Source organism: Nicotiana tomentosiformis, chromosome 6 (assembly GCF_000390325.3).
Source record: "Nicotiana tomentosiformis chromosome 6, ASM39032v3, whole genome shotgun sequence".
NCBI lineage: Eukaryota > Viridiplantae > Streptophyta > Magnoliopsida > Solanales > Solanaceae > Nicotiana > Nicotiana tomentosiformis.
The window spans coordinates 98,910,593-98,923,433 of NC_090817.1; positions in this window are offsets into that span (position 1 = coordinate 98,910,593).

Here is a 12,841-nt window from a genome sequence, read left to right on the forward strand (position 1 = left end):
ATGCATTCCTTCACTTCTTTTTGTGGACAACATCCCAACCCAAAAGTGGTCATTTAGGTATACATAAACTCATTTTTTCTTCTCCAAATAAAGCTTATAAAATCAATCCCTTCTATCTAAAGTTATATTTTACAATATAATCAATCCATATTCTCTCAAACTCAGCAACGTTAATGCTATCAAGGATTAAGGCCTTAAATTCTGCCTTTGCAATCTTACTATAAGAACTCCACTTAACTTCATAGGCAACTTTGCGAATATGTGCCATATACAATTTCTATGTACCGTATTTGGCATCAATGCATTGATGACACCCTTAATAATATCACATTGGTCAGTTATGATAGCTAATGGATGAACATTTCTTAGAGCCTCAAGCCATGTAGAGAGAACCATTTTGTACGTTGTTATATCCTCACTAGACATAAGAGCGCATCCCAAAAATATGGACTGCCTGTGCTAATTGACACCAACAAATGAAGCAAATGGAATATTGTATAGATTCACAAGGTATGTGGTATCAAGGAATATTACATCATGAAACTCCTCATATGCAACCTTAGAGTGTGAATGAATTCATACGACATTACGAAGTCGACCAAAACTATCCATATCTACGGAGTAGTAAAACTCCCTATCTTTTTGTTGCATGTCACTGAAAGACTTGAGTAATGATTGTGCGTCCTCTTCTTGCAATTGAAACTTTTTACTCTTCAAAATATAATTTCTACAGTCCTTTAGTGTATAACCCAAATTGTCGGGGCCACCAGCAAGTACTTCAGCGACTCTTATATTTTTTGAGGGTCTTAAGCCAACAATATCTTTGGCTATAAGAGCTCTCTTAAGAGAATTACTAAGTGACTTGTGTCCATCCATCAATCGCGATAGTGCTGGTTCCAATTGATGATTATACTTTTTAACCACCTTTGAAATACGCTGTGAACCATTCTCCTCCAAAATTTTATTTATTTTAGCACGACAGTTCCTCTTCTTGGTAACATGCTTATTCCTTGGTTTCCTAGACATATCACAACCATATTCACATACCTTACAATATCACCACCTTTTTTGTTTGATGTTCTTTTAACAATACAAAGCCCTAATAATCTTGCATGTTCTTTATAAAAATCAAACATAATATCCTTATTATTGAACCGCATTTCAGTATTGGACTTATTACTAGATCTTCTTCATTAAACTCATTAGACATTTTTTTGTCCTCTCCACCTTCTCCCTCTTCCTCTAAATAATAGTTGTCATCATCATTATCATCATCGTCAACAAGATCTTCTCCATCATTGAAGTTATCGTCTGAATCAATGTTGACCCACTCATCTTCATTCATGAAACTGTCGTCTGAATTCAACCATAAAGATGTGTAATGCATTCCTTAGTTGCTCCGACCTAGTTTTTAGGTTGTTATTCAAGTTTAATGGCTTCCGAACTAGTTTCTTGGTTAGCATTCATGTTTAGGTTAAGGGAAGGGTAGTGAATTATGTGTTTAATGAAAGCACTCTTATCATATTTATATAGTATAACAAGGTTACTCGAATTTATATACCGTATACCGATAAATTTTATTATACGTATACATACGAAGGCTTTTGATCTTCCCATTCGTATAAATTTTATTTTTAAAAAAATACATAATAGTATTCGTATACATACGAAGGCTTTTGATCTTCCCATGAGAGAATGATGATTTTATGGGATCAACATTTTGGAATAATCAATAGTTATTAGTTTGTTTGGGAGGAAAATATTTTGGAGAAAAATAATGGTTGTTAAGCCAAATATAAAATCAAGGGTTTTAAGGTCTTTACACGGGTGTGGTCATCGTTAGGCCATTATTAGTGTGGCCAAATAGCAGCTCTCTTTTAAGTTACCTTTAAGGCTAGTTAGGTAAAACTTTACTAAGTGGAGGTTCGACCGACTGATGTTGAAGAATCAGGGAGTGAGTTTTGGTTAGGGGTAAAATGCCACTCACACCTAGAGCTAACTGGTTCTTCCCGAAATCCGTTAAGGCGCATTAGTTGACCGGACATCTAGGGGTAAAGCAAATTTTTGGTGCGGGCCGGGAAGGAGCTAAAAGTCTGGATACGAGTTGGATTGAACTCAATATCTTTTACTCAAACCGTGTGTTCATGTTAAGAAATTTATTAAATTTGCATGTACGAAAATTAAATTTAGAACCTAGTTATTAGCATCATTTTAAAATCTAGAACTTATAAAATTAAAATTCGAGCTCCGCATCAATATCCTCTTCGTATCTCCTTTCCCTTCCTTCTTATAGTAATTCTTTTACATGTTCGTACCTTGTATAATACAGACGCTTTATTGTATTTATTAATATTAGAAATAGTTTCTATGCGATTACATGCGCATATTACAACGTAAAAAGACGTGCATTTTCTATTCTTTGGTTGACCATATCACCAGGTACCTATTGAATGCACATATTCATAGTTGTAAATATTTAAACCGGTTTTGGTAATTAACTTTTAAACCAGAGCAAGAAAATAAAAAAACTGACGCGTGATCATGCACCAAACGTTAATGTATAGTACTTCAAATCTTTTGGCATACGCATGCATATAATGATGATTAAGAGCCCGTTTGGACATGAGAATGTTTTCAAAAAAAAAAAATCATTTTTTCCGAAATCAGCGTTTGGCCATAAAATTTTCAATTTTCACTTGAAGATGAATTTTAAAATTTTTCGAAAATTTAAAAAACTCCAAAAAGTTATTTTTCAAAATTTTCACTCAGATCACTCACATAAATTCAAAAACAATCCAAAATTTTTTTTATGTCCAAACACAACTCTAATTTTCAAATACCATTCATTTTTTTAGAATTTTACAATTCTTATGTCCTAACGCCCACTAAGTCTTTTATCTATTTGTCTTCATTTATTTGTCTCATATTGAAATGAAATAACAATTTCGAAACATTCAACTTGTGTTAGACTTGACCCTCCTATTAACACATGTGACTATGACTATGAGCGCGCCTCGCTCCTATTAATTTAGCATATGACGATCTAATTATCAATATAAATATCCCATTTATCAGTCGTGCGATCACAGTTAGGCTCATTCTAAGGTAGGGCGGTTCAAAATCAAACTGTAACTGTTAATCGAACTGAAAAAATGGCTTATTACTTATTGGTATCGAGTTATCAGGATAACGATTGATGAAATGATTGAGATTTTATAATTAACGGCTTAACGGTTTTGGGGGAGGATTACTCAATTTTCTTATCGGATAAACCGTTATCCCATTAAAAAATTTATATTTATACTTTTACCTCCGTGTATATAAAGTAATTTTTGAAACCCTAAAGTACTCTTGGGAACATCAAGGTACTCTTTCTTGAATTCTCAACTATTGTTTCCCCTTTCTTTTACAGTCAAAACATGTTATGTTTACGGTAAAATATTACTCAAAATTATGTATGTTAAGAAGTTAATTACGTGCATCTCTTCTTTCTTCTTATGTTGTTGGTATACATATTCCTTGATTGTACGGTTGTCCTGAAGAGTAAGGGATAAAAGGCACTTCCTTTAAATGCTTTTTAATATAGCAGTAGTAATTAAATCTGACAACTTACATGAAAATATTCTTAGCTATGCAACCAAAAGAACTAGGGTTCAAAATATTTTTACTCGATTTAGCCGATGAACCGCCCGATAATCGTTAATCCGATACCAAATCCGCCCGTTGTCTTATTGGATAGCTAGCGAATTACTACATTTATAATTCGATAACCGATAAGGCGAACCGTTAGGCGTAATAATCCGCCCAATCCGCCCGATAAGCACCCCAATTCTAAGGTTTCTATTAATAAAAAAAATACATTTCTAGCTTCATTTTATTGAGTACTATATTTTCCTCTTTTTGCATTTTTTCTTTTCATTTATTTACTTAGCCGTATAAGATAACCACTTAATGTTTGGTTTTGTCTAAGAAAATCGTCTAAATAAATGGATACACTAATAGAAGAGAACTTGGTATGGAATACCTTTAATATCTTTATTTATCGATGACCCAGAGTGAACTATGCTGCCCCCCCCCCCCCCCAAAACACACCTTTTAGTAAAAGATTATTTCTATTATTAATTAATTAAGCAGTGTATCACATTGCTTAACCATTTAAGTTACCTGCAATAACCAAACTATATTCATAACAAACCTGAACTAGAAAAATTTAGTAAACAACCTATTATAATATACTATTAAACTACATTGATAGTACAAATCATTTATACTTAATCCCTTTCTAATTTATTTGACAAGCAAAATATGATGTATTTTGGAGGACTTTGACCCGATTAGTCAAAGACATGATTTTTTGTGCATACAGCTTTGTCTTACGGGTCAATTAGTTTTTTTGGCCTTTTACAAACTTGTTTTTAGTTTTATGACCCTACCTTTTTTTTTTATACATGAGAGATTTACTTTTACACATAAAAAATCTTTCATTTACACATAAGAGATCTAAAAAAGATATTTTATTAAATTCAACATTGTAAAAGACCAAAAAGGCCTAAAACCTCTTGTCTATCTTACACACGGATGTATATATATATTTTTTTTAATATTTTTATTTGCTGAGAGACGTAACAGATAATTAGCAATAAAATAAATCAGTGTACACCACGCTCACATTATTTTTTACTCAAAAATCAAGATGCTTATTGAACTAAAACAATATTCATCAACATTCCTAAATCTTTTCAGCAATACAACATAACATCCAATAGCGTATCCTCCGCGTCACGTTTCTAGAAAATTGTTTTGCTTAAAAATCATTTAGTATAGGTATTGTTAAGCACAAATTTATCAACCCTGCCACCTAAAATTTAGCTTTCCTTTGGAAAAATCGCAAAGAAGAAAAAAAATCAATAAGATATGTGGGATGTCCACGACGGAGGGCGGGTTATTGAGGGCGGGTCAAATAAGACCGTCAGACTTCTAGGCTAACAAGCTTTTGAAGAAGGGGTGCACATGTCACCTTAGGCGAACACAACTAGAAATTCAGGAAAAACCGTCTAAAAATCCAACCAAAGTTGGTCGGTAATGGCCAATAACCATCCAAAACGTGACCATTAATGTGTGATCGGTATTTTAAAGGTCGAAAGGGCATACCGACCAAAGTTGGTCGGAAATTACCGACCAACTTTGGTCGGTCAATTAAATTTAAAAAAAAATTGCCGAAAAAGTTGGTCGGTATTTTAATTATGTAATTAAAAAATGCACCATCTGAGAATCAAATCGGGGTCTATACTGTGGTAGGATACTATTCTACCACTAGACCATTGGTATATTTTGTTTTAAGACCGTCTTTTATTTCATTTATACTATTTAATTGTATTTTCGCACGAAAATAACCGAACAAAGTTTGTCGATTTTATTAAAAAAATAAAATTACCGACCGAATTCGGTCATTTTTTTAAAATGACCGGCCGAATTAACTGACCAATTTCGGTCGGTTTTTTTAATATTAATTTTAATTTACTTTAAATGAAAAATCGATCAAAGTTGGTCGGTTTCTTGAAAAATAAATTTTGCGGGACTCAAAAATAGTTTTCCGCATTTTTTCGCCAAAGAAAACCAACCAAAATTGGTCGGTTTCGTTAAATATATATATATATATATATATATATATATATATATATTTTTTTTTTGTTTTTTTTTTGTTTTTTTTTTGAAAGACCGACCAACTTTTGTCGGTTTTTTGGCCGGTTTTTTGACCGATCAAAATTGGTCGGTCGATCGTGGTCGGTTTTTGCTGAATTTCTAGTAGTGGAATCTCACATCGAAATGAGAGAGAAAAATGAAAAGCTTTATAAGGCATGTCACAAGTTCAATATGGTACGCACGTTTTTGGGGCTCGATGTAGCATAGCCCGAAAGACAAAACTGTGTGGGTCTAGGACCAAAGCGGACAATACATGCCACGGGCTTGGGCCGTGACAATATCTCTTGGATAATCGTGAAAATAACATGAGCTAGCCAGTTTTCGGACTGATAATCGAAAAATAGCCAGCGTTTGCAAAGTTAGTAAAAAATAACCACTATTTTATGCGGAGATAAAATCTGAACGAAATACCCAACTGAAACATGAAAAGTTCCAGCATAATATACTGGATTTTGAAGCTCTACGTATAAACTTCCAGCATATTATGTTAGAACTCCAGCATATTATGAAATTCGAGCACATTAATTATTCTGGAATCTCATATGTAAAAATTCGAACTTCAGCATATTATGCTGAAATTTTTCTGATTTTAAGAGTGTTTTTATTCAGATTTTATCTCTACATGAAAAAGTAGCTAAATTTCAATTACTTTTGAAATTATTGGCGATTTATCAATTACTAGTCCCTAAACAGCTACATAACTACTAGTAATATGTACGTATTCTCTTTCAAAAACTTTTTTGCTTCTTAGTTGTTTTGATAGAAAGAGAATTGATAAGGCTTATCTCTTCTCTGTAATTCGTCTTTTAATATATAATACCCTGTATGCAAAGGCGGATCTAGAATTTGAAGGTTGCGGGTGCCACAGTGCTTCGAAAGTAGATGCATTTCTATTTACACGGTCCAAATAAAGTAAAAATTTGATCGTTTTATTTAACTTTGGTCTTCGATTCGAGTTATTCATCTTTTTGATTTGTATAGAAAATAAACAAATAATATTCCAAATATTATATTACAAAATTCATATTCTTACATCAACTCAAGCTTACAAACATAATTTCTACTAACATAAAGAAGATTTCTTTTTTAAATCACTCGAAATCAAGATTCGACATGCTATTTTCCGCTGTACTTTATTAGCAATTTAAATCAAAGTAAAACAACATATAATTTTAGATAAGAAGCTACAAGTGGAGAGAAGCTGAGGTAGCAAGGGAAGGTTTCTAAAATCTTGATGAAAAGGGAGGAGAAGATTTGGAAGAAGAGAAAATGTGAAGTATATTTTATGCCAAAAATAAAAAGGGAGAAAGGAAAGTTGGCAAAATTAATAAAAGAAAAAAGGTCAACAAAACTTAAGTTAAAAAGCTTTACAATTAAATTAGCAGGTTGGTGTGAGTTACTTAAGATATTAAAAATGTTGAGTCACTTAGCATACTAAAAATGTAGAGGCATACTAAAATTGTTTGAATTATTGCAGAATGTAAGGTTCGAGCTTGCGCCCACGGGGTGGAAAACCAGACCACTTACCACTGTCATCTGTTATATCGGGCAGTATGTCTTATATTTATTGTATATCTTTTATATATATATATATATACAAAGTTTGAAACGAGGCATCCGGGTGGCTTGCCACCCCACCATTGTACATAGATCCGCCCCTGCCCGTACGTTTTAGCAGTAAATTAGGATTTTGAGAATTCCAATTCTAGGAAGGAACCGGAGAAACATGTAGAGTTTTTGCTCGATTAAATTAAAATAAGTACAAGCTACCACCGAGATTTATAGTTTAATAGCACTGCAAAGTCTTCCACAGAATAAGTGAGTTCTATTTCCACTATTTCTCTTCCCTTCCCATGTAATAAAACTTTAAAAAATAAATAATAAGGACAACAAGTTAATGCAAATGGTCCGATAAATAAAATTACTGTTACTGACTTTAAATTTTGAATTACTTTTTTGTTCATAACCATGTAATTAAGTTGCATGTTAAAGCAAAAATTATGAACGGGATAAGTTTAATTAACTCTTCCAACTGACTTTGCAACAACAAGAAATTTTGATATGAGAATCGAGAATTACGTGCAAGTAGTCACGAATCGAAGTGACTTGTAATCTAATTGGTTAATGAATTGTTTGTTCATAAGAAATGTTTAATGTTGAATAAATGGTTAAACAAAATCTCCTAAGATAGACCGGCGTCTATACGTGCCTTCAATATCTTTGACTTTTAAGTCCGCAATCAACTTTTATTGATACGAATGATAAGGTAAGATAAATTAAATTTATACTGTATTTAATTTATAATATAAATTTATCTCAAAATAAATTTATATAGTTAAACAAACGTAGTGCATATATATTTAATTCAGACTTAATCCTATATATTTTACTTTATCCAACCCTTTGCTGTATAATATTATTGTCATAGTCTCTTTCGTTGGTCCAAGTCATATTCCACTAAGACTAGATTTTTATTTTCTTACATATTATATAAGCCGTCATCAATCATTGCTAATTAGACATACCATGGCATTTTGCAACTTGTATTTCAGTTGTACTGTTCACACTTTCCAACAAACTAATGGAGTAGAAATTTTTAGTTTGATAATATTCCATCTCCGCTTTATGAATCTTGCTAGGAAAGGGATCAGCCAATACTAGTGGTGGGCATAGCTAGTTTGGGTAAACCCGAAATCTAAATAAAAAATTTGAACTTTTTGAATTTTTGGTTTAGATTTTTGGAATTCGAATTAGATGTTGGATTTGGTAATTTTTATATTTTATATTTAGTCAATTATCTATATGCCAATACTAATAAGTTCAATACACAACCTATTAGATATTATCTCACATATTCAATATTAATTACTAAGTTACAGTCAGAATACTTTCAATTTGGACATGACTTTACTGTTGCTACTTTTTATCGGTTGTATTAAGATATCTATTGCATTTTCTTGATAATAATTTCATTACTTGAATACTTTATTTGGATGATTGCGGTGAGAATGAGAAAATTTTCAGGCAATTTAACATGAGTACTTCATTTGGATATTTAGTTTTTTCAAAAGAAGAAATATCTCAACTTATAAGCTAACCGAAAATTCAAAATATCCAAATCGATTAATCCGAAATCGAACTTAAAAAATTCTATCCAATCCGAGCTTATTTGGATAGGTTTTGGATTATCATTTCTTCAATCCAAAAATCGAAAATCCAAACAGAAATTTTCATATCCAATCTGAACTGCCCGAACGCCCAATCCTAGCCAATACTACTATTAAGTATTAGCTATAAAAATGAAAATATTTTTCTAAGAGTGCTATTAGGGGTGGCGATTTGAGCTCAAATCCATTTGACCCGCCCAATCTGTCCAAGGTTGGACTGGTCATTGACCCAATTTTTAGTTCATTTAAAGTTGGGCTAATTTTTAGTCCAAATTGATCCATAAGTAACTTTACTAAAATATCTTTAAAATAACTTTTTTTGGTTTGATACGTTATATATGATCGTAACAAAAGAAAAAAATTCTTATTTAATAATTAAATAATTCATAAGAAAACAATATACAATAATTAAAGCTTAATAAGAGCTAGGCGGGTTAGGTTATGGCCCAAATTTTAATCCAGCTTGACCAAGTCTATTTAAGCCCAAGTAACTTTGACCCACTCATTTATTAACTCATCCCATTTTGACCCGCCCAAAATCAGTCCAACCCCCCTATTTGACACCCCCAGGTGCTAAGTGCCTATTTCATTTGTACCAAGTTTTGCTTTGGAAACCTAAGAAGCTTCTACTAGTGAGCAACCCTAATTTTCGGATTAGAAGGTACAATTAGCAACGGGAAGGTGTTTGACACTATGTAAAGTCAGGATATTTATGCTCTTCCTGTCTAATATTAGTCAATTTCCCTAATCGTCTGGTTAAGTATGATGCAAACAAGCCGAACTATCACCCCCCTAAAAAACGAGAAAAATAATATTGTGGTAAAGGGGAGGGGGAATGATGTTTTCGCTTGACATACGAGCCTTAAGGTTAGCAGATCCAAATTCAATAATTGAATGATTTCCTTTTCATACTCGGCCCATCCCCTCGATCCAATGCATTCATATAAGCTAAATTAGATAGATAACATATAGAAGAATTTTCAGAAATTATCATAGTTAAGTGTCTATTGACATGCTATAGCTATAATATCCATATTTACTAGCCGTAGCTATAATTTCGTTGCTACTATGTTGTATTATATCTATTCGCGCGACTACATTTATAAATATAGTTGGGTAATTCGTCTAAAAAAATAGAGACTACAACTGTCTAATAACGAAAAGCGCAATAAATCAGCGTGTATCACGCTTAAACGATCTCAACCCACAAAATTGGAACACGACTCTTTATTACTCCATAATTAGAAGATTTTTTCGAAAGGTTTTTTAAAAAAACCAGAGCATATATGGCGTGGAAATTGTATTTGAAGATTGCAAAAATGCATTGAGATTTTCAGATAATGCTTCAGCGATACATGAAGATTATTTTTTGAGTGTGTTTGAGGTTGTGTTCCGATCGATATTGATGTCACGACCCAAAATCCCAACCTGTCGTGATGGCGCCTATCGTGGTATTAGGCAAGCCGACATTTTAAAAATATTTCCAACACTTTTAACAAAAAACGACTTAAAGCAGTTTAAAAAATAAAAGTTCTCATAAACGGGATAGAAACCCAAAACACAACGCAGAACTTTCCAACTATCGGGGTGTCACAGAGTACATGAGCATCTATACATCATAAGTCTGGAAAATACTATCTATGGTAGTCTGGAACTAAATACAATAAGTGGAAAGACAAGGTCTGCGAAACGCCAAGCAACTACCTCGATAGTCTCCGAGAATCGGAACTCCACAACTCAGCAACCGCCGTGACAGAAAGTACCTGGATCTGCACACAAAATGTAGGGTATAGCGTGAGTACAACTAACTCAATAAGTAACAAGTCTAAATTTTGGACTGAAAGGTAGTGACGAACTCAGCAGGTACAGTTCAACATAGAAATAACAGTACATGAATGTAGGCATGCTTCCAAGTTCAACAGTTAAACTCAATTCAAGTAAAATAGATTAAATTTTGAATGATATGAGAAGTATGACCTCTCTACATCTACATGCTAATACATATGCTGTATGCAATGCACCACACTGAAAGTCTCGTGCACTCGGACTCTCAGAATACTCAATCGCTCAGTATTGTATATGGATAATCCAGTCCAGGAAAGATCCATCTCATATATATATATATATATATACCTCGACTGACAGTCAGTCACTCAGTACTGTATAAGGCCAATCCAACCTAAGGGAAGATCCATCCCTCAAAATAATCAATTGCGCTCACTGGGGTTGTGTACAGACTCCGGAGGGGCTCTTTTAGTCCAACCGCTATAATAAGCCAGATCCAGGTATAAATCAATAAACATGCTGCGGCGTGCAGCCCGATCACATAACTGTCACTCTCAATCAGCCCCCCGACCTCACTCAATCATCAATCTCTCCATTCTCTCTCTCTCTCTCTCGGGCTCACAATGTCGTGAAACTAACCCAAAATGATAATATGACATAGCAACAAATAGCAGCAGAGACTAAGAAATGATATGCAATGAATAAATATGACTGAGTACGAAATATCAATGTAATCAATAAATCAACAGCAAGGAAACGACCACTATGAGTCTCAACAGTACCAGCAACAGCATAAACATGATTTCTAGTATGATTGACAACTCAATTACTTATCACATGATAAAAACACGGATATCAACAAGATAAATCCACTATACAGTTCCATGGAATCGGCTAGGTCACAATTTTTACGGTGCACGCCCACACACCTGTCACTTGGCAAGTGCGTCACCTCACCATCAATCATATAACACATAATTCGGGGTTTCGAACCCTCATGGCCAAGTTTAGAAGTGTTACTTACCTCTATCCGAGAAAATCTCTACTCCAACACACCCTTGCCTCGCGAAACATTCTCCGAATGCTTTGAATCTAGCCTTAAATAATTCGATATAATCAACACGGGCTAACAAAATTAATTCTAGAAGAAAAATACTAAATTATTAATCAAAAGTAAAAAAATCGACTCAAAAGCCGACCCCCCGGCCCACGTATCGAAATTCGTTAAAAGTTACAAAACCCAAAAGCCCATTCAACCGCGAATTCAACCATATTAAATTTACAAAAATCCGGCACCAAATCGTCACCCAAATCCCCAAATAAAACTCTCTAAGTCCTTAGCCCCAAACTCCCAAATTCCACCTTAAATACACACAAACTAGGTGAGAAAATCAATGGGGTAACAAGATTATTGATAAAAAAAATGAGCACAAGGGACACACCTCAAGAAACCCCTCGAAAATCCTCTCAAGAATCGCCCAAATCCGTGCTTGAAATGTTTGAAATGAAGCCAAAATCGCGAACCCTTGTTTTAATAATCTGCCCAGGCTTTCCGCTTCTGCGTAAACTTAACCGCATCTGTGGCGTCGTAGAAGCGACAATACATCCGCTTCTGCGCTGAACCACTGGAGCTGGGCCTCCGCTTCTGCGGTCCTATCCCACGCATCTGCGCAATCGTAGGTGCGGAAATCCCCATCGCACCTGCGCACCATCCGCTTCTACTCCCTTCACGTCGCGCCTGCGGCCACGCAGGTGCGGAAAACTCCTCGCATCTGTGACCAGAGTCCTCCCCAATCTTGGCCAAATCATCCTCAACTCGCACATGCGATCAAAGATCTGCAGGTGCGATAACACCAGCAGAATCCCTGCTTCAGCCATGCACCAAGTTCTATTTTCGATCCGTTAACCATCCGAAATCAACCTGAGGCCCCCGGGACCTCAACCAAACATACCAACAAGTCCTAAAACCTCACACGAACTTAATAGAGCCCTCAAATCACCTCAAACAACATCAAAAATACGAATCGCACCCCAATTCAAGCCTCCTATGGAAACTAAGGAATTCCAACTTCTACAAACGATGCTGAAACCTATCAAATCACGTCCGATTGACCCCAAATTTTGCACACATGTCACAAATGATATTACAGGCCTACTCCAACTTCTGGAATCAGAATTTGACCCCA